This window comes from Salvia splendens, chromosome 17 (assembly GCF_004379255.2).
Source record: "Salvia splendens isolate huo1 chromosome 17, SspV2, whole genome shotgun sequence".
Classification (NCBI taxonomy): Eukaryota; Viridiplantae; Streptophyta; class Magnoliopsida; order Lamiales; family Lamiaceae; genus Salvia; species Salvia splendens.
In genome coordinates this window covers 18,475,725-18,502,825 of record NC_056048.1, presented here as the reverse complement: position 1 = coordinate 18,502,825, position 27,101 = coordinate 18,475,725, and the positions used below count along the sequence as shown (strand labels likewise).

The window sequence follows — 27,101 nt, the reverse complement described above, 5'->3', positions numbered from 1 at the left end:
GGAGCAGAAGATAGAACAAAAGATGGATTTGAAGATGGACGAATTGAAGAAGACGCTCTTGAGCGCAATGGAGAAAAATGCGCCACCAACTTCCCCAGCTGGAAACTACAAGGGTGCAGAACAAGGGAACCAAGGGCTGAGGTATGATCAGCCCAATGACTTTGTGAATATGGAGCAAGTCAACGCTGCTGGGTATTACAATTCTAGTGGGCATTGGATCCAAGGGAGACAACGGGATGCACCATGGAGGGATCATCCGAATTTTCGATGGGGAGATGGGAGCCAAAATCAAAACCAAGGTCAAGGTCAGAACCAATACAACCCCCACCCGAACCAGAATTTCAACCGTGGCCCAGAAAATCCAAACAACCAGTTCAACTGGTCAGGAAGGAACCAACAACCCCACAGTCAACAACCTCAAAACCAACACCCACAAAACCCAAACCCTGTTTATGTACCACCCCACTAGAGGAACTTTCAAAATTATCAGAGTCAACCTAACCAAGGACCACCACCTCAGCAAAACCCAACCCAGTTCCAAAACCAGAACCAGAACCAATATCATACTGACCAGTACAACCCTCCTGGCCAGTATAACCAATACCCACCTAACCCGAACCAGCATAATTTCCAAAATTTCCAGCCCAACCGAAATTCCCAGTATAACCAGCATCAAGGGCCGAATCAATCCCAATATCCTAGCAGGTTAAGGAGATCTATGGAGGACATGATGGGAGAATTGCTCGCATCGCAGCAAGGTATCAAGGGTGAGTTACAATCCCATAATGAAGTAGTGCAAGGGATGTAGAGTGCCCAGAAGGAGCATAAGGCGAACATGGATATGATGAATAGGCAGTTGGCCCAACTGGCCAGTTCGATGGGTGAAATGAAAGGAAACTCAGGGAAACTCCCGTCCACAGTCCATCTGCCTGAAAAGGCGAATGTGAGCAAAGTCACATTACGATCCGGTACTACCTATGAAGGACCCCAGCCAAAGAAGTCTAGTGGAGAACCAAGTGGAGCAACATTATTGGGGGACGTTGTCTCGGAAGAAGAGCTACGCAGACCTCTACCCCAGATGCAGGACCCATTTTTCTTGGGAGAAACACCATGTGGAAAAGGCGAGCCCGAGAACGTACTAGTCAGGAAGGAACCCCATCAAGAGGTAGAATCCAGAACGAAGGAAACTCAGACCCAGAATCTGCCCAAGGAAGGTCCCAAGAAGGTTGCTGAGGGACCGGTAGAGGAGAGAAAGGGGAGAAACCATTCCCTTACCGTTTCGTAACTAAGAGGAAGAAGGAAAACCCAGTGGATTACTTGTCAATTTTCGGGAAACTGGATGTTACCATACCATTCCTCCAAGCCGTGAAGATACCCCCACTTGGGAAATTTATTAAGGAGGTCATAGCCGGGAAAGCCCAGGAGGATGGAAAAATTATGGTAGAAGGGATCGCGTCAGCAATAGTGCAGGAGAAGCTACCGCCCAAGAGGGCCGATCCAGGTATGTTCACCCTGCCTATAACTATAGGAGATGTGAAAGTCGAGCATGCAATGTGTGATCTTGGAGCTTCTATTAATGTCATGTCTTTGTCGATCTATAACCAATTGAAGGGGGTTAGATTGTCGAGTACTAGGGTGTTGATCCAACCGGCTGATAGGTCATGCATAAGTCCCGAGGGTGTTTTAGAGAATGTGTTGGTCAGAGTGCATGAGTTTACCTACCCTGCTGACTTTTATGTGATCAAAATGAGTGAGTCCGAGGCTAGGGAATCTAATGGAATATTGTTAGGTAGGCCATTTTTGAGAACGGCCAAGACGATAGTAGACATGGCTGAGGGAACAATTTGCATTGATTTTCATGGGGAGAAGTTTACTTTTGATATTAATGAGGCCATGAAAAAGCCTATCGATTCTGAAAATTTATTCTATGTTGATGTGATTGACCCCTTAGTCCAAGATTTTCTTGAGACCGAACTATTGCAGGAAAAGCTCCAAGCTTTAGATGTCTATGAGCAAGCTGACGTAGAAGCCGCTGCATGGTGTGATCTGATCAGTAGCCAAGGGCTGACTGATGAAGAGATAGAAGGAGCAATTAAGGACTTCTGCCAGAAATCAGAGTTCATTGGAGCCGCAGGGGCTCAGCTACCAGTCAGTATAGAAGAATCTCCAGAGGGAGAATTAGAGAAAGGAGGAGAGGCTGAGAAAAACCCTCTACCCGAAGACACTCTTCCACCCCAAGTTGAGCTGAAGAAATTGCCATCGAATTTGAAGTATGCCTTCCTCGGAGAGGAGAACTCACATCCAGTGATCATCAGCAACAGCCTTACGAAGGAACAAGAGGCTAGGCTATTGACCGTGCTGAGCAAGAACAAGAAGGCGATTGGATGGAGTCTCACAGATTTAGTTGGAATTAGCCCCAACGTCTGCATGCACCACATAAGGTTGGAGGAAGGAGCAAAGGCACATCAAAATGCTCAAAGGAAGGTAAACCCTAACATGCGAGAAGAGATATTGAAGGAAATCTTGAAGTTGTTGTCGCTAGGGATTATCTATTCAGTGCCGGACAGCGAGTGGGTCAGCCCCATTCACATGGTTCCAAAGAAATCAGGGATCCAAGTCGTGAAGAATGAGAAGAATGAGCCAATACCAACGAGGCTAGTCACGGGTTGGCGAATGTGCATCGATTACCATAAGCTGAACAATGCGACCAGGAAGGACCATTTTCCCTTGCCTTTCATCGACCAAATGTTGGAGAGATTAGCTGGGAAGAAGTACTTCTGTTTTCTGGATGGGTACAGCGGTTACTTCCAAATTTACGTGGATCCTGAAGATCAGGATAAGACCACCTTCACTTGCCCATTCGGAACCTATGCATACCGACGCATGCCTTTCAGTCTATGCAACGCTCCAAGTACATTTCAACGATGTATGATGAGCATATTTTCCGATTTGATTGAAGACTGCATAGAGATATTCATGGATGACTTCACGGTCTACGGAGACTCTTTCGATTCTTGCCTTCATCATTTGGATATAGTTCTAGAAAGGTGTCAAGCAAAAAGTCTGGTGTTGAATTTTGAGAAGTGTCATTTTATGGTCACCGAAGGGATTGTTCTGGGACACGTGGTTTCAGAGAGGGGAATCCAGGTGGATCGAGCTAAGGTGGATGTTATATCCAAATACCGTTCCCTACTGATCACAAGGGGATAAGGGGTTTTCTGGGGCACGCCGGATTTTATCGAAGATTTATCAAGGATTTCTCCAAGATTGCCCAACCCCTTACCCGACTCCTTCAGCATGAAGTAGAGTTTGTTTTTGATGAGCAATGCAAGGCTGCGTTCAACCTTCTCAAGGAAAGCTGATATCCGCACCTATCATACGGGCTCCTGACTGGGACTATCCTTTCGAAGTGATGAGCGACGCCAGCGATTATGCAGTGGGAGCCGTACTGGGACAGAAGATCGATGGGAAGAGGTACGTAATTTTTTATGCATCTAAGACTCTGAATCAAGCCCAGCGGAATTATGATACCACTGAGAAAGAGATGCTGGCAGTGGTGTATTCTTTCGAGAAGTTCCGGCCATACTTGTTGGGATCCAAGGTCATCGTTTATACTGACCATGCAGCGATTAGGTATCTGATTGCCAAGAAGGAATCCAAACCCCGCTTGATCCGATGGGTCCTTTTGTTACAAGAATTCGATTGGGACGTGGAAGATAAGAAGGGAGTCGAGAACAAGGTGGCGGACCATTTGAGTAGAATAGTGCAAGAGGGAAACAGCGAAGAAGTGTACGACAAGTTTCCAGAAGAGCATTTATGTGAGGTAAATTTTGAGGCCAGGAAGATTGACTGGGAAGAAGTGATGAAGCTTACTGGCCAGTACGATACTGAAAAAGGAAAAGAAAAGGTAGGGCAAGAGCCGTGGTATGCAGACCTGGCCAACTACCTAGTGACTGGAGAACTTCCAGAGGTACCGAGTATTACCAAGGCCCAGAGAATGAAAATCAAGAGTGAGGCAAAGTACTACTTTTGGGACGACCCCTATCTGTGGAGAGTAGGATCCGATCAAGTGATAAGGAGGTGCGTTCCTGACTGGGAGCAAAGGGGCGTTGTGACACATTGCCACTCTTTGGCATGTGGAGGATACTTCGGTCCTAAGAAGACGGCAAGGAAGATTCTGGACAGCGGCTTTTATTGGCCAACGCTCAACAAGGATGCGTACGAGTTCTGCAGAACTTGTGAGCGCTGTCAACTGACCGGAGGAATATCTGCCCGGGATGAAATGCCGCAGGTACCCGTCATTGTTTGTGAGCTGTTCGACATATGGGGAATGGATTTCATGGGTCCGTTTCCTTCGTCCTATGGCAATTTGTACATTTTAGTTGCAGTGGATTACGTCTCCAAATGGGTGGAGGCCAAGGCCACAAGCACGTGTGAAGCAAGGGAGGTGGCCAAGTTCCTAAAGAGTCATATCTTCAGCCGGTTCGGAGTACCAAGAGCGATCATATCGGACCAAGGTACACATTTCTGTAATCGCACAATTGAAGCATTAATGAAAAAATACGGCGTACACCACAGACTATCAAGCCCCTACCATCCGCAAGCTAACGGTCAAGCGGAGATTTCTAACCGCGAGATAAAGAAGATCTTGGAGAAGACTGTAAATCCTTCTAGGAAGGATTGGAGTGCAAGGGTAGAGGATGCTCTATGGGCATATCGTACAGCCTACAAGACCCCCATAGGAATGTCCCCATACCGGATCGTTTTTGGGAAGATGTGCCATTTACCGGTTGGAATTGAACACCGGGCATACTGGGCAGTACAGAAAGTGAATATGGATGCTACAGCCTGTGAAGAGGAAAGGAAGCTGCAGCTGTAGGAGCTTGAGGGACTTAGATTGGAGTCGTTTGATTCAGCTATGTGGTACAAGGAGCGAACCAAATTGTGGCACGACCAGAATCTGAGGACCAAGGATCTCCATGTTGGGCAGAAAATACTACTCTTCCAGTCGAGGCTGAAGCTCATGCCTGGGATGCTCAAGTCGAAATGGACAGGGCCTTATGTCATCACCTCACTCCGTTCCAATGGAGCAGTGGAAATTTCAGGGAGTTTTCCTAACTCTGAACCTTTCATAGTAAACGGACATAGGCTAAAAATATTTAGGGAGAATAGTGAGGTGGGTGTAGTAGATGAAATTCCACTGCAACCACTTACTACGGTTGTCTACTGATCAGTAAGATAGGAATTTGGAGTTCCACGTGGCTAGTTTCTTTTTGAAAATAGTTTGCATATACTGGCCAAGTAGAATTCTAAATTGCCTAAGGAAGATGTAAATATTGTAAATACGTAGTTAATCTCTGCATGCAAGATAATTTCTAAAAATCCAAAAAAAATTTCGGGCCTTAATTTTAATTTGGAGTACGTATTGATAAAAAAAAAATCGCCTATCTGGCCATTTGATTTATTTTCCTTATTAGGTAAGTATAGGGGGGATTATGGAAAGGACGAAAATTTGAATTAAAGTTGGTGCAGCTTTTGCAGGGTGGCAGCGGCTGGGAGTGGCGCGTGAGCAGAGAGAAGGGACACGCTGACCAATCAGAGGCCAGCAATCTCAACCGCCTCCTATCTGAAGCGTCGCGACCGGCAACCCCTGATAACCGGTTACAACCACCTGCAACTGCTCTCTCTCACCCAAATTAAACTCACCGTCCCAACCCTTTTCCCTCGCAAACCCTCATTTACATTTTCTCTCCCAAAAGTTTCTTTCCCATTTCCACCAGTTCAAACCCTACTTTCCACCACCAAATCGTAAATTTCCGATCATGGGGAAGAAAGCGTTCGCCAAGAAAATCAAACCTCGCCGCCAAGAAACCCCGGAGGCACAACCACAGCCAAATCCACCACCACCGGCACCGACCGCTCAGCCGCCACCCATGATTTCCATGGATGCCATGATGGCATTTCTTCGCCAACAAGACCCGACAAGGGACTGGACGACGGCGCTGACCAGTTTCGGCCAAATGGGGGGCGTAGGAACCGCACCCAGTGAAATTCCGCCTGCGCCGGTCAGCCATACAGCAGTACATTCAGAGGAGGGAACTCCCTCGGCGACCGCGCCATCGGAAACCTCAGTACCCAATTCGGCGGAACTTGACGCTGTCGCTGCCCATTACGACTCTAACCCTGAGGAGCGTGAGGCTAGGACGAGTCAGGAACAGGGAGACAAAGAAGGGACCGGTGAGACAGAAAAGACACCGATAGCAGAGCCGGTTCCTCAAGGAGTAGCAAGAGCGACCATAGATCTAAATGAGAGGGCCAGGAAGCAGGGCCTTATGACGGATGAAGAATTTCAAGCGATTCTGGAAGGGGTATATCGGCAGGAAGAAGACGCTGCCAGGATGGTTGAGGGACCGGACCTTAAATCTGGGGTAGCTGGAGGAATGGTGGAAGACAAGTCAGAAACTCCCCAGCAAGAAAAAGGGGCAGTTGAGGAGCATACTGCTCAGAAGGAGACGGCAGAGAGTTTAGAGGAATCTGAACAAGTAGTACCACCCGTGATAAAACCAAAGGCAGTTAAGAGGAAGTTAGTGTTGAAGGGAGACCAGAAGGAGGTACAACCGAAGCCGCAAAGGGTATCGCAGCGATGCCTGGGCAAATGGGCAGCTAGTAAGGCGAAGCCGAACACAGAGGTAGATCCCGTGGAGATCTTGAGTGAAGAAGAAAGGACCACTCCCACAAAACCTGGGGAGGAGCCTTTACCTGTTACCGACCTAGAGGATACTGCAACGACAGACCGGAGAAGGACGACGCCAAGGTAGAGAGTAGCCCCACTACCCAGGAGGAAGTCCGATACAAAGAGGAGAGGAAGCGAAAAGGCAAGGCCGTTATGAGGAAACAACCTAGTACCAAGAAACCGCGTGTCGTGAATACCAGAATCGTCATTACTGAAGCAACTCAAAGAACTCCACCAAGCCGGCGGGAGTTGAGTGACGATGAGTACACAGCCAGCACTGAATCATCTTCCGACAGCAACATCTCTCTGGCCGATGAGGAGTACACTGAACAGCAGCTCTTGGATGATCATAGAGAGTTAGTCCAACCACCGGTAGAGAGATTAAGATACCGGAGGTGGACGGTTGACCTCACTGACGACGTGGTAGAAGAGATGACGTTGTTCGATTCCAAGGAGCTCAAGTCCGCTTACCGCACCAAGGACGACAAGAGCAAGCAAATCAAGAGTGGGAAGGTACTTCATCTCCCTTCTTTAGATAAGTTGAAAGCTCGCGAATCGTTTCTCGCCCTTTTGCATGCGTTGGGTTTCGAATGGCTGTTGGAAAATGAGGTTATGAATATCCCGGTTAAGCTGGCCAAAGAATTTTTCTCGACTTTTCGATTTAAAGTCACCACTGATTTGGACGAGGAGTGCATCAGTTTTAGGGTGTTTGGGAGTGAAATTAAGCTGAGTATAATCGAGTGGACAGTAAGAATGGGTATGTGTACTTTGGAGGAGGCGTTGAGTTCGGAGTGGAGGAATAGAGAGAGGGGAATCCCACGCAGGCATGTGGAGTTTGAACCCCAGGAGGCATGGGCAGAGTTAACCCACCCAGCTTCGGGAGAGTTCCGGTCTACCCTCTCGCGGTCCATCCATTTCAACGACCCTATTTTACGCCTGGTGCAGCTGTTTTTAGACTTCAACCTTTTAGGACAGTCAAATTCGGCAGTGAGAACATCGATGACAGAGTTGTACCTCTTGTGGTGTGCCAAGAAGGGCAGGAAGTTGCACTTGGGATTCTGGACCGCGTACCAATGCCACCTCATCGCCACCCACCCAGCACAGAATCTTTCCCTCTGCCACTTATTGGGAATTTTTGTGAGAAACAATATAACCATCTCGGAGGGAGAGGACTTATCCCCCTTGACAATGGTGGACGGCCCAGATTTGTTTGATACCCCCTGTTCGTCCGAACGAACGCGGTCCACTTAAGGCAAGGCGTGCCACGCTTTTATGCAATGGGGGATGAAGCTTTGCCCACCGGACGGGTAGCAGCAGCCCGGGAGGAATCAGCACAAGAGCAGCGTCAAGAAAGGATTGAGAAGGCTATAGACGAAATAAGAGTAGAGAACAGACAGATGAGAGCAGAGATGATCCGGTTAGCGTCGGTAATGGAAAGGATCCTAAAGGAGTCTGCGGGACAGCGTATACTGACCCAGAAGCAAGCTACTATGGAGACGATAGTGACCGAGCTAGGAGAGGAGAACCAGCGGTTGATAACTGAGATGAACAGGATGGCATCTGTGATAGATGAGATATTGGAGGAAGTAACCAGCCAGAGGAAGGAAGAAGCTACAGGAGACAGGGGCCATGAAGCCCAGCATCCCGGACCAAGTGTACCAGTAGAACCCGAGACAGAGAGAGGAGAGGCCGAGGAGCCGGCGGACGTAGATGAGGAGCAAGCTGGGAACGAGAAGGAACAATCTCCTGCACCACCTGCCCCGCGAAGGAGCAGGAGACACAAATAGACCATACCCCCCGACCACAAGTTAGTTTTTCTTTTCTTTCTCTTTAGTTTTTCGTATTTTTATTGTTTTCTGTGCTTTTAGGTAGTATAAATTATGTATGTGCGCACACCCCATTCCTAACACTTAGCCTATTTCATAGTCTAAGTGTGAGAAGTAAAGGGTTTGTTTCCGGGCGCATGCTTTCTGTTTTTCTCTTGTTTGTATTTTTCGTTAGCATGTTTCCTCACACTTAGCCCAATGCCTGGCCTAAGTGTGAGGAGTTTGTATATATATGTGTTTTGTGTCTGTTGGTTTCTGTTTAGGTTTTCAAACTCTTCCACTTAGCCTATTCCATAGTCTAAGTGTGAGAAGTTTTAGTGTTAATATGTTGTGTTGTTGTTTTATCTGTGTGTCCACCATACTGGCCATTACCTTTTCCACTTCACATCCTTATCTGAGGGCAGACACTTGTGAAGTGGGAGGGGGGGACGCAATGGTCAGTATGATGTATATGGTCTGTGTTTGTGCTTATGTCCTGTTAGGTATAGTTTTTATTATTTTGTGTGTTGATTGGGCTTAAAACTCAACTGTCTTGAGCTGACGGTGAGGGGAATTGAGGGAAATAAGACATGCTGGAAAACAGAAACCACCCCCCTTAGTACCTCCTAGCCAGGATAGATGATGTGAGTATGAGAGAAAAGCCCATACTTAGAGCCAAACACGAAAGCCCTCTTAAAATGTGAGTTATAAGCTTTAAGTGGAACCACTTTCCACATGTTTAGAAAAGAAAACAGCGGCTGCCACAAATTGCCTAGGGTGAAGTGACTGCGTGTAGCAACACTGAAGGCAGTAGGAACCCCCCTTCCCAAAAAAAAAAAAAAACACCACCTTTAGAACCTCTTTTCTAACTCTTTATACCCAGATAAATACCCCTAGCCACTGGGACTGTGTGTGTGCAAGGCATGAAGCGAATGAAGCTTACTGGCTAGAAGGGTGTACAAGAAAGCAGAATCCAGTTGGACAAGAAAGTTTGGAAGAAAATCGGCCAGTGAGTCATCCCAGGCCCAAAAAGAAGGTATAAGGGTGGCAAAGCCACAGGGGAAAAATGAAGAAAACGGTTAAAAAAAATGATGAAGAAGGAATAAGGGTGGCGAAGCCACAAAGATGCTACTGACCAGTTGGAGACCCAAGTCAGAAGCGCCAGCTGAGAAAAGCAACTGATCAGAAGCCTAATGCACAACCTTAGAGCCTTAGGAACATCCACCCCAAAACACTACAAGCCAATAGCCCATTTACAAGCTTTTAAGTCCTTCAGTCGCTGCACGTGAGATCTAAGTCCGAAGCATTTTGTGGTCCAGCAATTAGAGAGAACAGTCCTAATACTCCTGGTGAGGTATGAGTGACTGAGTGAACCTAGTGTTCGGCCGGGAGTGTGGGCGATCTTGACAAGCGGATGTACTGACTGGGAAAGAAAAAGGGGGCGGCAGAAGTTCAAGGCTGTCTAAGGCCGGATTGCACCTGATCCCGAGGGGAGGGATGGTTGAAAATATAGCCCGATCTTTGTGTTTTAGTCTTTTTATGTTTGTTTGTGTATTTTTCTATGCTTGTTCAAGTTTGCGTCGTAGTATAGAGTCTAGTTTAGGTAGAGTCGGTCAGGGGAGTAACCAGGCTAGAATTCTACTTATTTCTTTGTTTGTTCTTCACGCTTGAGGACAAGCATGTGGTAAGTGTGAGCAGTTTGATAAGTCGTATTCTAGGCCTTGGTTACTGGTCAGTATGATGTGCATATTTGAACTTTATCTGCAAAACAAGTTGCTTAAGCGTGCAGGTTGAGTGTTCTAACCAGTAGGGAAGCTTCGGAATAACTCAAGTGAAAAGGGTGTCAGGATGTTGCTATCCTGATCAGTATACATGCTAAAATGGTTCGAGATGGAGAAGACGGATAGCTGAGGCTGATTACCCACAATTAAGGGCAAATGAGTCATTTTGTAATAAGGATTTACCCTAAAATCAAGGGTAAGCCTCCCTATAAAAGGAACCCACTTGGAGAGAAAAAGGATAGATCTATTTTCATCATCATCACTCTTAGGTAGAATTCTCTCGGTAGTTCAGTCCTTCAGCCCAGTCCAGAGTCTCGTTCCTCGCCACTGCCATGGTCACTTGAAGGTCGTGAAGAAGTTCCCGGAGTTCTAGATGTTCTCATCTAGTCAGCAAGATCGTAGTTAGAAGTTCCATCGCCCGGCGTGGCAAAACACTTTTATTTCGCTTTCGTAGTTAAATTGCTTGTTTTTCCTTATGCTAGATCTTTGTTTGCTTTTGAATTTCATTGCCTAGAAGTACTTTGTTTGCAGATCCGAACTTGTTTTATGCTATGAAATTGTTTTCTGTTCAGTTTACCTCGCTGATCTCTTTTCCTTCTGCCCAGTTAGCTTAGATCTAGAGTTTCTGGTTGTTTTAAGTGTTAAATCGGTTGTTGCTGTTTTCGTCGTAATTTTCTCTGAGCTAGTACAATCGGGAACTGTTTGATTGTGAAGTAAATCGTTGCATGCAAAGTCTAGTTTGAGTTTCGATTCGTTTTCATGTTAACCGGTATGCGAAGTTACAGTGTTGGTGTTTGATTTCAGATTTGGAATTTTTATTTGTGGATCTGTGTTCGTGAGTTGTTATTCTGTGTTTTACGTGGCGAATCTGGAGTTGTCATTTAATTTTGATCAAGTGTGTTGAAGAAGATGATGTCCATGTCAATAGTTGGGGACCACTTTTACTTTTTAGATGCTTTTTGCCTTTTGTCCTTCACTTTTAGTTTGTACTCTGCAGATCTGTCAGCCTAGTCACACAATTCCCACTACCTTCGGATATTCCGTTTGGCCCAAAATAGAAACCCAGTACTTCTCGAATATTTTCTGTTACACCATGATTACCCATTTCTACGTACACAGCTGCACCTCTACACTTCTCCCCCATTCTAGTCAGTAGGATACTACTTTTAAATTCTTGCCTAGGTAGAGACTCAACCCGAGCGTGGTAGCTAACCAAACCCTCCAGAATATCACCGCAATAGTTTTAGCGCACCATCTCTGTGGGATTCGACCCCTACCTTCACTATACTACCCAGTAGAAGAGGGTTGAGGATTCTTTGAAAGCAGGTTCTAGGCTAGCGGGGATTCTTATACTGATCAGTAGGATAGATCCTTGCTTGAGCGACACCTACGCAAACCCCTGCTCTTTCACTCCACCAGAAAAGCAGTCTCCTTTGATAACCGCACCATCGACATACTGGAAACCCTCTCTGATTCACTAACAAATCGAACCACTGGATGTCAGCCCCCTTTCCGCCTACCCTGACCCTGACCTAGGGGAAACATAAGGGAAAGAAAGCGAAGAAGAGAAGAGCGAGGGGGAAGGGAATAAATCTGAGGAAACACTGGTCGCGGAACCCGTTCCCCAAGAGAAGGAAAGAGAGGAGATAGATCTGAACGAAACGGCCAGGAAGCAATGACTCATGAGTGATGACGAATTCTAGTCACTTTTAGACGAGGTGAACAAGATAGAAGTAGACACTGCCGAGGTGGCTGAGGGTCTGGACCTCGAATCGAAGGCAGTAGGAGAAGGTGAAGAACCTGGCACAGTAAACGAGTCAGACGACCTAGTCCACCAACCAGTAGCCGATATGAAGGAGAAGCAGACCAAAGAAGAAAGGCCGAAGTCAGTGACCCCCCAGTCAGACGCAGGGGAGGGTGATAAACACATCGAAGAAAAGGAGACCGAAGTACAACCCAAGGAACCAGAGCCAGTGGTGCCACCTCTGTCAAAACCAAGGGCAGTAAAAAGGAAATTGGTGATGAAGAATGATCCTAAGGCAGGAAGGCCGAAGCCAAAGAGAGTGTCGCAGAGATGCCTGGGGAGATGGACATCTAGTAAGGCAGGAGCAAACACGGCAGCAGAGGCAGTGGAGATCTCTAGTGAAGAAGAAAGGACTACTCCTACAAAACCCGAGGAGGAATCCTTGTCAGGTAATAACCTGGAAGACACCTCAACAGCAACAGATATGGCCTCACCTACACCGAGTGACCAGAAAGAAGAAACTGACGAGATGGCTGAGGGTCTGGACCTCGCATCGAAGTCAGTAGGTCATGAAGAGCCAGTAGATGACAACACCATCAGCTGCGTGGTGACCAAGCCTACTGCCCAGAAGGAGCCTACGTCACCAACAAAGAAGAGACTGGAGGAAGATGAAGAGAAAGACAGATACCTCCAGGAGAGAAAAAGGAAGGGGAAGGCCCCTGTTACGAAGAAGCAGAGCAGCATGAAACAACGTACGGGCAACGCCGGCGTCGTAATCAAAGAGCCAGAACAGAGAGTCCCACCACGCCGACGGGAGCCAAGTGGTAGTGAGTACACCGCCAGTGAGGAATCAGAGTCAGACAGTGACGTCTCCTTAGAAGACGAGGAATATGGCGAACAACAGCTCCCACACGACCACCGTGAGTTGATACATCCTCCGGTGGAAAGGCTGAAGTACAGGCGTTGGAGAGTGGAGCTCACGGACGAGCTGATAGAAGACATGAAGCATTTCAATACCAAAAAGCTTCAGGATGCATTCGACGATAAAGACGATGGCAGCAAGCAGATTAAGAGCGGGAAGGTACTCTATTTTCCCTCTCTTGATGAACTGAATGTTCGTGAGCCCTTCCTGTCATATATACGTACGTTGGGGTTTGACTGGTTGTTGGAAAATAGGGACCCGAGTATACCCATTAGGCTGGCAAAAGAATTTTTCACCACCTTTAGATTCAGGGTTACTACTGACCTGGATGAGGAGTCGATAACCTTTCGGGTATTCGGGAGAGAAGTGATGATAAGCCTGATAGAGTGGACGGTTAGGTTGGGCATGTGCAGCCTAGAAGAGGCAATAGGGCCAGAATGGAGGAGTAGGGAGAGGGGGATGCCCCGGAGACAAGTAGAATTTGACCCCCAGGAAGCGTGGGAGGGACTGACTCACCCAGCTGCTGGGCAGTTTGCGTCTACCATATCCCGCTCTACTCATTTCAACAACCCCATATTGCGCCTTGTCCAACTCTACCTGTATTTCAATCTACTAGGGCAATCAAACTCTATCGTCCGGACATCCATGACCAAACTCTACCTACTCTGGTGCGCTAAACTCGGGAGGAGAGTACATCTTGGGTTCTGGACAGCTTATCAATGCCACCTTATTGCCACACACCCTGCAAGGAATCTATCCCTCTGCCACATATTGGGAGCCTTCGTGAGGAACAACATAACCATTGTGGAGGCCGAAGATTTGTCTCCCTTGTACATGGTGGACCCTCCTGGCCCATTCGATACACCTTTCTTCGTCCGCACAAACATCGTCTACATTAGGGAAGGAGCCCCACTTTTTTACGCCATGGGTGAAGAGGCTATCCCTGCTGGGCGAGTAGCAGCAGGCCAAGGCGCACAGGTTCAAGCTCAGAGGCAAATGAACCTGGAGAGGGTGGTGGTTGAATTAGAAGAAGAGAACAAGCAAGCAAGGGCAGAGTTGACCCATCTGACGAAGGTGATGTAGAGCATACTGAAGGAGTTAGCAAGAGGAAGGACAACTGATGGAGCTGGAACTAGTGGCCATGGAGGCCAGAATGGTGAACCACCGGTAGCAGAGAAGGAAGAAGGAGAACCGGAGGAAGAAGGTACTGATGTACCGGAAGAGTCTGAGGAGAACCAGTCTGAGTCCGAGGAGGAGGAACCCGAGGAATCACCTGTACCCAGCCTTACCCCGCGGAGGAGTAGGAGGAATATGTGACCACCCACCCTAATGACCAGTTAGTTTTTTTTTATCTTTTTCAGTTTTAGTTTTTTTATTTTATTTGTTGTTCTGTTTGTTTTAGGTAGAGTAATTATGTGTAGTATGTGTATGCAAACCCTATTCACAGCACTTAGCCTATTCAATAGTCTAAGTGTGAGAAGTACATGGTTTGCTACTTTGGTGCATGTGTATATATCTGTGTTCTTATCGTATGCATGTTAACTCACACTTAGCCTATTGCATCGTCTAAGTGTGAGAAGTTTATGTATATATATGTTTGTGTTTGTTGAGTTCTGTTTAAGTCTTCAACTCTCCCACTTAGCTTATTGCATAGTCTAAGTGTGAGAAGTTTTTAGACTAAGTATGTTTTGTTCATGTTTCGTTAATGCGTCTGTATGTCGGCCATACTAGCCATTCCCATTTTCCACTTCACAACCATGTCTGAGGGCAGACACTGGTGAAGTGGGAGGGGGGAGACAATGGTCAGTATGACATGTATATATGTGTGGTCTGTGTTAACTGTATGTGCTAGTGTTTGTTTAGGTCTAGGATTTGCATATATGTGTTTATGAATGGGCTTAAAACTCAACTGCCTCGAACTGACGGTGAGGGGAATTGAGGGAGATAAGGCATGCTGGACAATGGAAACCACCCCCTAGTATCTCCTAGTCAGTATAAATGATGTAAGTATGAGAGAAAAACCCATCCTTAAAGCCAGATACAAAAGCCCTCTTAAATGGTGAGTTATAAGCCTAAGTGGAACCACTTTCCACGAATTTAGAAAATAAAAGAGTGGCTGCCACATGATGCCTAGGGTAAGGTGACCGCGTGTAGCAAGTCCTGAAGGCAGTAGGAAACTCCCATCCGAAAAAAAACCCATCCCTTAGAACCCCTCTTTCTAGCCAAATCTATACCTAGATATAACCCACTAGCCACTGGGACTGTGTGTGTGCGAGGCATAAGGCAAGAAGGCGACTAGCCAGGAGGACATACAGAAAAAAAAACCAACTGGAGAAAGAAGTCGAGAGGCAAAGAGAAAATCGACCAGGAAAAATTCCAGGTCCAAAAAAAAAGTTGAAGAAAATAGTCGAAAACACTTGACCACAAAAAGAAGGGAGAAGGAATAAGGGTGGCGAAGCCACAAGGAAGCTACTGACCAGTTGGAGGTCAATATCAGGAAACGCCCAGCCTAAGAGAAGCAACAACCAAGAGCACAAATGCACACAGTTCCCCAACATCAAAAGAAAGTAATAGTTTTTAAACCTTAGAGCCTTAGGAGCATCCATCCCAAACACTACAAACCAATAGCCCCATTACAAACCTTAAAGCCCTTCATGAGCCGCACGTTAGATCTGAGTCCGAAGCATCTGTGGTTCAGCATTTTTGAGAGAAAACGGTCCTAACATCTCCGGTGAGGAATGAGTGACTGAGCGAATCTGGTGTTTGGTCGAGAGTTTTGGTGATCTTGACGAGCAGATATACTGATTGGGAAGGAAAATGGGGGGCGGCAGAAGTTCAAGGCTATCTAAGGCCGGATTGCACCTGGTCCCAAGGGGAGGGATGGTTGAAAATATAGCCCGATCAATGTGTTTAAGTACTAGTGTGTCTGTTTATATGTGTTTGTCTGTCATTTATGTATTTTTCTTTGCGTCAAAGTTTAGAGTCTAGTTTTGGATAGGGTCGGTCAAGGGTATAACCAGGCTAGAATTCGACTTATTTCTTTTTGTTTGTTCTTCACGCTTGAGGACAAGCATGTGGTAAGTGTGAGCAGTTTGATAAGTCGCATTCTAGGCCTTAGTTACTGGTCAGTATAACGTGCTTAATTGGATTATATCTGCAAAATTGTTGCTAAAGTGTGCAGGAAAAGGGTACCAGTCAATACGAAAGGGTTCGGACAACTCAGGTGAAAAGAGCGCCAGAAGGGTGCAATACTGACCAGGATGCATGCCAAAATGGCTCGAGATGGAGAAAAAGGATTGCTGGGAAGGATCAACCACAAACAAGGGCAAAATAGTCATTTCACGAAGAGAGTCTACCCTAAAAAGCAAGGGCAAGTCTCCCTATAAAAAGAAGCCACTTGGAGAGAGAAAGAGGGGATCGACACTTAGTTAGAATTTTCTCTCTCGGTAGATAAATTCCTTCAGCATCGTCCAAATTCTTCTCGTCCCTCACCACAGCCATGGTCACCTGAAGTTCCATAAGTCCACCGGAGAATCGCATTCCATCATTCCAGCCAGTTCATTTCGTAGTCGTAGCAGTTTCATCGCCCGGAGTGGCAAAACAATCTTTATTCACCTTCCTAGTTAATCTTTACTTGTTTTCCTTTCGTTGGATCTGTTGCATTTTCAGTACTTGTTATCTTTGAAGTGTTTTGTTGGGATCCAAACGTTTTATGCAATGAAGTTGTTTTTATGCATCTCTTTCGGTTTGAATTTGTTTCATTCTGCCTAGGTAGCTTAGATCAAGTTGTCGCGATAATTTCTAAGTGTTTAAAGCATGGTTTTATTTAGAGTTGCTCGATCTGAGATTGTTAGTTAAGTTTGTTGTTTAGATTTAGTTTCCGAAGTGATTAAGTGTGAAATCCGAGTTTACGTGAATTCTGTCACCTTGCATGTCGCTCAGTAAGTGTAATTCTTGATTTCACTCGATTAATCTCCGAATTTTAGAGTGTTAATTTGTGGATCTGAATTGTGAAGTTGTTAATCTGTAAGTGTCACCCATGGAATCTAAGTTTGTTTGATTTTGTGCATACTTGTTGAAGAAGACAACATCCACATCCAAGTTTGGGACCACTTTTGCTTTATAGTTACTTCTTGCTTTTGTCCTTTACTTTTCTTGTTGGTACCCTAAAGACCTGACAGTGTAGCCACCAACCCACCACATTTTCTCTGATATTCCGTTTAGCCTTTTATAGTAACTAACTACTTTCCACATGTCCCTGAACACTGTGTCCCCACTCTCACGTACACAGCTACTTGTCAATCACTTTAACGCCACCTAGTCAGTAGAGTACCACCTTTAATTCTTGTCTAGGTAGAATCTCAACCCATGCGTGGTAGCTAACCAAACCCCTCCAGATTATCACCACAATTACCAGAGCACGTCCATCTCTGTGGGATTCGAGCCTTACCTCCACTATACTAACCAGTAGAAGTGGGTTGAGGAATTTATTGATGCCATGTTCAGGTTGGTTGGGATTTCTATCCTGATCAGAAGGGAACACCCTTGCTTAACACGACACCGTGAACCTGCACGCATTTCAGTATATTTTTGTCATGACCGCATTTTTCTAAGGATAGCGAAAGCGAGTAAACCGCTACTAATGAGAAGGATTAAAGAAGCGGGGAAAGAAAAAGGATAGAACTTAAGAAATTTGCACAAAGGCCAAGTCGATTGATATCATAAAATAGAAGCCAAATATTCAATTACATGGTCTTGGAAATAGGATAAACATCTCATCAATAAATCAGAATTCGATGGTGAGATTCTACAATTCTAACTTCACAAAAGCACAACGGAATAAGTTTTTACTAAACGACTTCATGTACGAAGACACGAATCGTTGGAAGATCAACTTGATTATTTAATAACATCAACTCCGATCATCACTCCATCCTCTTGAGGTTCAACCTACACATTTATAAATACATGTAGGGCTGGGTACATGAGTACTCAGTGGACACGTGCCGAAAAGCAAAGCATACATTATATAGTTGTCAAGCCATCACAGAAACACACGGGGGTTTTTCTTAAAAGGTCCTTAGCTTACTAAATTCTTTTGTGAGCTAAAAGTTCGACTGCAGACTAAGTTCTTTCATCATTCCTAACTCACCATTCATCATTCATCATTCATCATTCCATAATTCGCCATTCATCATTCATCATTCATCATTCATCATTCTTTTGTGAGCTAAAAGTTCGACTGCAGACTAAGTTCCGGGGAGGTGGTCACCTCCCACGGCCACCCATCATTCCATTCCATTCAATTCCATTCAAGTGCCGAGGAGGTGGTCACCTCCCACAGTCACCCATCATTCCATTCCATTCCATTTATTGTTCATAATTCGCCATATCAAAACATTCAAGTGCCGGGGAGGTGGTCACCTCCCACGGTCACCCATCATTCCATTCAAGTGTCGGGGAGGTGTCACCTCCCACGGTCACCCATCATTCCATTCCATTCCATTCATCAAAACAAACATTTATGGCATGACAACAACTTGAAGAAAAGAATAATAGCTCCATTTTGAGAAAAAATGATATTTTATAATTTCACAAGTATTTGATTTATATCCACACTAATGTGCTGGATAATAAAAGAAAGCCCACCTGATATGCTTATTCATCAATTCAATTACTCGTGTTGGCCTCACTTGTCTTTGAGCAATTTATCCTTTGAAAATAAATAGCGTAACACGCTAATTAGTACTTGAACTATTTTTCCTTAGAAAGAATGCATACACCCTATGGCATAACACCTATATCCTTAGTCTTGTCTCATAGGATCTCTAGTCCTTTCTCGGGCTTCATTAAGTTGTAGGATTTATCTATCCACTTTAACTAAATCCAGATAAATTCTATTATCTTTAAAATAAATACTTGGGTACCTATCTAATAAAGTATGGATTCTTGGAAAATCTCCTTCTAAATCTTCTAAATCTCAAAGTATCTAATAAAATAGAACCCAATATACTCCTTCCTCCATCGATACTTCTTCCCCAATTCATCCTTCCATTTTCCCCAATTAAATCCCTAAGTCTCGCTTCTCCCTTCTCAAATTCACGCTGCCTCAGTTCACTCTCTTCTCCGGCGAAATCGCGCCTCGCGTGCGTCGCCGGAGCACCGCCAGCTCAGACTCCTCGGCGTCACAGAGTTGCCGACGACTTATGCCAAAGGTCGGAGCTTTTCCGTCACTCGCCCTCCCTCGGCTTTCCTTCTCGGCGAATTCGCCACTCTACTGCGATGCCAGAGCATCGCCGGCGCTCACTCCCTCCGTCAAATTTTCTCACTCTCTCACTTCTATTTTCCTTTTTCTAACTTCCAAAAACACATCCCCAAATCACATTTCCTTTTCAATTGAAATCCCTAAATTAGGAAATCAGCGGCAGAGCCCCTCCCATCTCCGTTTCTCTCTTTTTCGGCGGATTCACCGTCCACTCAGCTCGATGGAGATTTGCCGGCTCCGTCTTCACCATCTCCCGCCTTCTCCGGTGCTCGCAGCACCGCTGCCGGAGTCCAGCAGAGGTCGTCGCTGCTTCGCGAGGCTCCTGCTGTTGCTTCTGTTCGGGCGAGACTCAAGGCGCGTCACCGCCGTTCGTGCTATGGCTCCAGCGGCGTAACCGCCTCCTCGCGATAAAGCTAAGTCCCCTCCCCCCTTCCTTAACATTCCGATTTTTGTTGTTCTACATGGGGGCAGTAGCTATGTGATGATTGAAGGCCTTGTCTAATTGTTTTGGTTATGATTGCTCAAGTCTTGATTTTTCCTCGGCATATTTAGCTCACTGGAATGAGTCCTTAATTTTGGCTATTCTGCTATTGTTCTTGGTATTGATGTGAGGATCCTAATGAAATTCTAAGTTCTCATGCTATCTATTGGCTTGTTCTAAACTCGATCCTGTGGCTGTACGAAGCTTCCTATATGATGCGTGGTTTGTGTTGGGAGATTACCTTGATTGGTGAATTCTTGTTGTTTTCTTGTTTTCTTGCTGCCAATTCCTCTCCTTGGTCCTCCCCCTTGCTGCTCTCTTCTTATGATATTGTATGAAGCTTATGGAGTGGTGGGGAGGAAGGAGTGGGTGAAGGCAGCTTATATTGAAGGGGTTGGCAGCGGAAGCGTGCGTTCAATATTCGATCACATGAATTTGATCTATTTAGCAGATTATTTAGACAAATTCTATTAGCGCAATTTTCACATGTATCATGCTCATAACTTGAATTAAAACATGCTTTAGCATATAAAATCCCTAAAACATGCTTACTACGGAATTAGCCAATTTACCTCGTTGATTCAATCAAGAATCGATGATGGCTCGCTCCGTCTCCACGTGAAGATCTTCAATACAAGACCTCAGATCTTCTGACTGGTGTCCCGGACTATACGCCGATATTCATGTGGGCAAATCTCACCAACGTACTAGGACTTGAATAACGAAGACAGAACTCAGTTCACGGAGGAAGGCAATTTTCGATTTCTCTCTCTCAAAGGAGTGGACGAAAATTTTTGAGTGGAAAAAGGTGTATTTTCTGTCTCCTTTATTCTCCTATTTATATAAGTCACATATTTGGCCCAGTCAGGGATCTAAGGAAGAATTTGGATCAGGCCTCACCCAATTAGCTTTTTACTAATTAAATTGAACTCACAATTTAATAGAAGCTTATATTGGAATATTACAAACAGCCACTACAGAAGTAATATTGCACTGCCTTTCCAAATCCGAAATTACAAGTATTCCGGGTTTCCTTTATTCGCGTTCAATTTATTTCTCGTGCTTAAGATAGAAACATCCATTAATTAATTATTGTCTGCTATGGACTTAATTAATTAACATATTTTATTCTCCAAGAGTGGATTTAGCAAGAAACTCGTATTTATTATTCATAGAGTAATTAAACTCCAACTAGCTAGGTTCCGAATAATAAAACCTTGTTTCGAGCTCCTCTTGTGGATGTTATCAAACATGACTCTCCTCGCGCACGTTTCAACATAATAGCATTCCTAGCACCTCTAGATAATGATCACCACTACCCATTATACCTGAATCGTTGGGTTACGAAAAACCCGCACCTTTGGTAAGTCAAAGTAGTGGATACTCAATATCGTATGCTTAATGCTAACGTACATTGAGTAAGAAATTAATTATCAAGACCTCGTCTTTCAGTAGATAGCTTAAAGACTCATCTTGCTGTTAGATCCATTCAGTGTTATACCACACCAACGTCATCTTATTTCAATAAGGCTTAGAAATAATCGGACTGACATTGCAACCTTTCACGATAGGTAGTCTAGGCCTATCTAGGTTGTGAAATTATTATTTTTCTTTATTTAGAACTGGCCGTGTTACCTTAAATTTGACGACGCCCACAACCGGTCTACTAAAACAAAGACTTAGACTTTGTTACATTTGCTTATACATTTAAATATGCAATAAACAACCATTAAATGTAAAACATAACAACATTATGAAAAAAATAATCTGTTGCATTTATTGGAAAATAACCATTAGAGTTTTACAGTATGCAATCACTCGAAAGGTGATTTCTAGTATACAAAACCCTAACAATCTCCCACTTATACTCAAAACAGCTTTCGAGTATACAAAATGGTAGTGCACACGTCTGAATTTCTCTCACTTATACTGAAAGCGAGTTGAGGTCTTGAATGAGTCGAACTCCCATCCCTTCAACGTGGCAGTCGAACGGTTTCACCGCCAAAGCCTTTGTAAAAGGATTTGCCAGGTTGTTCTTTGACGCAATCTTGACCACTTTTATGTCTACTCTCTGCACTATATCTCTAATGATATGATACTTCCGCTCTATGTGTTTGCTCGCTTTGTGAGCTCTTAGTTCTTTCGAGTTTGCCACAGTACCAGAATTGTCACAATAAATGGTGATGCTCTTGGGAAGATTCGAAACCACACCTAAATCCATAAGGAAGTTCTTGAACCATACAGCCTCTTTTGCAGCCTCCGAAGCGGCCACATACTCGACTTCCATGGTCGAGTCCGCGATGCATTTCTGCTTCACACTCTTCCAAATTACGGCTCCACCTCCTAAGGTGAACACATATCCTGAAGTAGATTTTCTCGAGTCCTGATCAGCTTGAAAGTCTGAGTCAGTATATCCCAAAGGACAGAGCTCGGCTGCATTGTAAACTAAAGCATAGTCCTTAGTCCATTTAAGGTACTTGAGTATGTTCTTTACGGCAGTCCAATGTCCTTGGCTCGGATTCGACTGATATCTTGCCACCATGCCAACAGCAAAGCAAATATCAGGTCTAGTACAAAGCATAGCATACATGAGACTTCCAACTGCCGAAGCATATGGAATCCTTCTCATTGCTTGTATCTCAGACGGCGTTTTAGGGCACATCTCTTAAGATAAATGGATGCCATGTCTAAAAGGTAAGAAACCTTTCTTGGCATCCTGCATGCTAAAACGACTAAGTACTGTTTCGATGTAAGATTCTTGAGATAAACACAACATCTTCTTCTCTCGATTCCGAAGAACCTTGATCCCGAGGATGTGTCTGGCGTCTCCCATATCCTTCATCTCGAATTGGTTTGATAACCATGTTCGAACTGATGACAACATCTTTTTATTGTTTCCATTTAGAAGAATGTCATCTACATATAAAACTAAGAACACTACATTCCCCTTATCAACTTTCTTATACACGCAGCTTTCACTTGGGCACTTTTCGAATCCAAACTTGCAAACAGTTTGATCGAAACATTGGTTCCACGATCTAGATGCTTGCTTGAGGCGATAAATGACCTTCTTAAGCTTCCAAACCATGTGTTCTTTGCCCTTTATGGCATATCCTTCGGGTTGTTCCATGTAGATGGTCTCCTCAAGACTGCCGTTTAGAAACGCAGTCTTAACGTCCATCTGCCATACATCCCAATCCATATAAGCTGCAATAGACAACAGTATCCGGATCGATTTGAGCATGGCCACTGGGAGAAGGTCTCATCATAATCGATGCCTTCCTTTTGGGTATACCCCTTGGCCACTAGTCTTGCTTTGAAGACTTTAACTCGTCCATCGGGTCCACGTTTATGTTTATATATCCACTTGCTCCCAATGGCAGTACAGCCTTCGGGTAGGACGGACAAATCATAGACGTCTTTGTCTATCATAGATTGTAGTTCCGAATCCATTGCTTTCACCCATTCGCAATGATCGACATCTGTCTGCGCCTCCGCAATGTTCCAGGGATCTAATACATTGCTGTCCGAGGAGTGATCCATAGATTCTCCTAAACCAATGTATCTGTCGGGCTCTTGCGAGACCCTCCCACTGCAGCGCGGGACTACAATATTTTGAGTAGAAGTTGAAGTTTCGGGAATTATTTGTACACTTGGTACTTGTTCTTGGTTAATGGAACTTGTGACAGAAGTTAGCTCATCAAGAGCCACTTCACTGCTGGGTTTATGATTCATTACATAGTCTTCCTCTAATAATGTCGCGTGAGTACTCACAATGACTTTCTTGTCTCGGAGGCTAAAGAATTCATAGCCTTTCGTCCCTCTAGGGTACCCTATAAACAAACATACCTCCGTCCTTGATCCTAGCTTAGTTGGATCCTTTTCCAATACATGAGCCGGGCAACCCCAAACCTTGAGATGTGCTAGATTGGGCTTACGCCCAGTCCACAACTCATATGGAGTTTTAGGTACGGATTTTGATGGTAAATTGTCTAAAATGTGACTTGCAGAAAGCAAGACATGTCCCCAAAACGAAATAGGTAACCGTGCAAAACTCATCATCAAACGGACCATCATCAAACGCCGTTCTGCTGGGGCGTGCCCGGCGCAGTCAGTTGGGATTCAATTCCCGACTCCAATAAGTAGTCCAAAAATTTGGCACTGAGGTATTCGCCTCCACGATCAGATCGTAGGCATTTGATATTCTTTCCATGATACTTCTCCACAAGAGTCTTAAAGTCATCAATAGACATATCCAATTTTAGAGAAGTCATCAATAAATGTGATGAAGTATCGAAAACCACCTCTTGCCTCAGTAGACATTGGTCCACATACATCGGAATGAACGAGCTCAAGTACTTCCTTGGCCCTATTGCCCTTAGCCTTAAAAGGCCTCTTGGTCATCTTGCCTTCTAAGCATGACTCACACTTATGAAAAGGTTCCTCCTCTAGACCTTTGATAAGATCTTGTTGAACAAGAGAATGTATCCTCCTTTCATTGGCATGACCAAGTCTAAGGTGCCACAAGTACGTTTCGTTCGTTGAACTTGAAGGTTCCTTTCGTTTCTTTGAAATTTTTGATGTTGTATTGAGTTCTGATTTGCGATTATTAAACTGTGTAGAAGTGATTGTGTACAAATTGTTTTCCATGATACCACGACAGATATAAGAACCATCTTTCTTAATAACGCAGTTGTCATTAAAAGAAATCGAATATCCATCATAAACCAATTTAGAAACTGAAATTAAATTTCTTCTAAAAGAAGGTATCAACAAAACATTCTTCAAAATCAAAAATCTATCACTACTAAAACACAAATAAATGTCTCCCACTGCAACGGCTGCCACTTTGGTAGCGTCGCCCAGCTGGACTTCGATCTCACGATCATATAGCCGTCTTGTCACCTGCATTAAGTCAGGATCAAAACAAATATGATCAGTGGCTCCTGTGTCAATAACCCAAGTGCAAATTGATGTCGAAGTCAAACAAGACTCGACAACTAGAGCCTGGTGCATACATGTAGCCTTGCCCCGTTTAGGACAGTCTGGCTTCCAATGCCCCTTCTCTCCACACTTGAAACACTTCCCCGTGGGCTTCTTGTTAGCCCTCTTCTTCTTCTTTCCCTTAGCTATCTTGGCCGGTCCTTAGTTCGGTGCCTGCCCTTTTCCTTTGCTAGGCTTTAAGCCAGAGGAACGAGGCGCCGAAATCATCATGGCCGCCTTAGCCTGGACCATAAGGTCCTCTGCCGACTGAAGTTCAGTCAACAGCTCTGCCAAGGTGTAATTCCTTTTGTTCATCTCGAAGTTGAGCTTGAACTGTTGGAAGCTAGGGGGAAGACTTTGAAGGATGATAGTCACCTGGGACTCGGGATCGATGGTCCCTCCCAAGACCTCAATTTGGTTGAGGTGGCCCATCATCTCGAGGACGTGATCCCTCACAGATGAGCCTTCCTTCATTGTCTTCGACATGATACTCCGAAAGCCTTGAGATTTAGCCGTTCGATTCTGAGTACCAAAAAGATTTTTGAGATTCTGCATAATCTCGGCGCCTGTCCATGGCTGAATGCTGATGGTTGAGTACCGAAGACATAGAAGCCAACATGTAGCACTTAGCCATCTCATTCGCCTTATGCCACCGTCTGTGTGCATCTCTGACTCCTGCCGCAGCGTTAGCCGGCGGCACTGGAGGTCACGGGGTGGTGAGCACAAAGATGTACTCATCTGCTGTGAGAACGATGTCCAAATTTTGTTTCCATTCTATGTAATTTTGGCCCTCGAGTTTATTTTCTTTGAGAATTGCGGAAAGAGGATTAAACGACATATTGACGATTTGATTTGCACTGCAAAACAGAGTATTTTACTATTGTCATAAACTTATGTAAGAAGTTTGATTAGATTAACCATAAAACTTTTCAAAATCTTACAACTGTAAAATTAAAATTTTGTACTCTCCAGAGGAAGTCAATACGCATTAAAATCTTATAATTTTACTGGTCACAACACCGACGAATAGTCCAGAGACCACAGAGTGGCATGGCCGCCTAATGTTGCCTAAGCAAGACCATCTCTTTAGCATTACAGAGTCTCATTTCTACAACACACTCCCATAACAATGCTCATGTGCTGCTAACAAGATCAAGCTATCTTATAAATCCTGTGTGAACTTCTGAATCTCGCAGTTTCAATAAGGCTTAGAAATAATCGGACTGACATTGCAACCTTTCACGATAGGTAGTCTAGGCATATCTAGGTTGTGAAATTCTTATTTTTCTTTATTTAGAACTGACCGTGTTACCTTAAATTGGACGACGCCCACAACCGGTCTACTAAAACAAAGACTTAGACTTTGTTACGTTTGCTTATACATTTAAATATGGAATAAACAACCATTAAATGTAAAATATAACAACATTATGACAAAAATAATCTGTTGCATTTATTGGAAAATAACCATTAGAGTTTTACAGTATGCAATCACTCGAAAGGTGATTTCTAGTATACAAAACCCTAACATATATAGATCTCATTCTTGGCATCTTGTGCCTGAAATCTTGGGGAGAAAGTCTCCTATTTTGGGGTTGTATCTTAGCTCTCTTTCGAGCTTGATGTTTATGCTTTGTATGCCATTTTGGTGTAAGTTGGGACTGCCTCTCTTGGCTGCTATCTCAGCCTCGGTTGATGGGGAAAGAGAATCTAATGTTGCCTCTAAAAGGCCCTAGGGATGAGCTCACTTCTTGCTCATTCTTGTCTTTTTCCTTTCTTGAAAGATTGATGATGTATTGCATAGCTGGCTATACTTACTATTTTGGAGAAGTCTCCAACCTTGAGTCTTTGTGAAGCCTATTTCTAATACCCTTTTGGTGTTAAATTCTTGCAGGATCCTTGGTGTTATTGGCTGTCAAGGGGGGTGTTGTGGCTACATATTTCGAGAGCAAGAGGGGAAGAGAGAAGAAAACGCTTTTGACTACCATATTACTTTGTCCAATTCCACTTTGGCTACTCCCCAATTGCTAGGACTTTAGTCATGTAGGGATAGTAGTAGCTATATTTCCAATTCTATGTAATAGTAGCCATCCTTATGTAAAGGCACATTGCATGTACTATTGGTAGTTCCATTTCTTGAAATTTATATTTCCTCAAAGTGTAACCTCATTTCTCTAATAAAAGTATCTCCTCTACTTTTATCCTTGAAATAATAATTGCCTTGAGCTTTATTTTCTTTTCAACGAAAATACTTAGATTATCCGGACTATGAATTACAACGAGAATCCTACGATTACACCTTTTCTAAAAGAAATTAATTATGCTAATAAATCTGATTTATCTTGAAAGAAAGGATTGAAATTCTGGGGTGTCACAGTTTTAGTTGT

General features: G+C 44.4%; 1 long non-coding RNA gene across 1 annotated transcript; it reads left to right on the top strand.

Moving 5' to 3' along the window:
- The first annotated feature begins 20,363 nt into the window (after positions 1 to 20,363).
- On the top strand, positions 20,364 to 26,862 carry LOC121775280. The gene is made up of 2 exons (XR_006045106.1): positions 20,364 to 20,539; positions 26,609 to 26,862. It is a non-coding gene; the product is annotated as an uncharacterized LOC121775280 (long non-coding RNA).
- Positions 26,863 to 27,101: the final 239 nt, after the last annotated feature.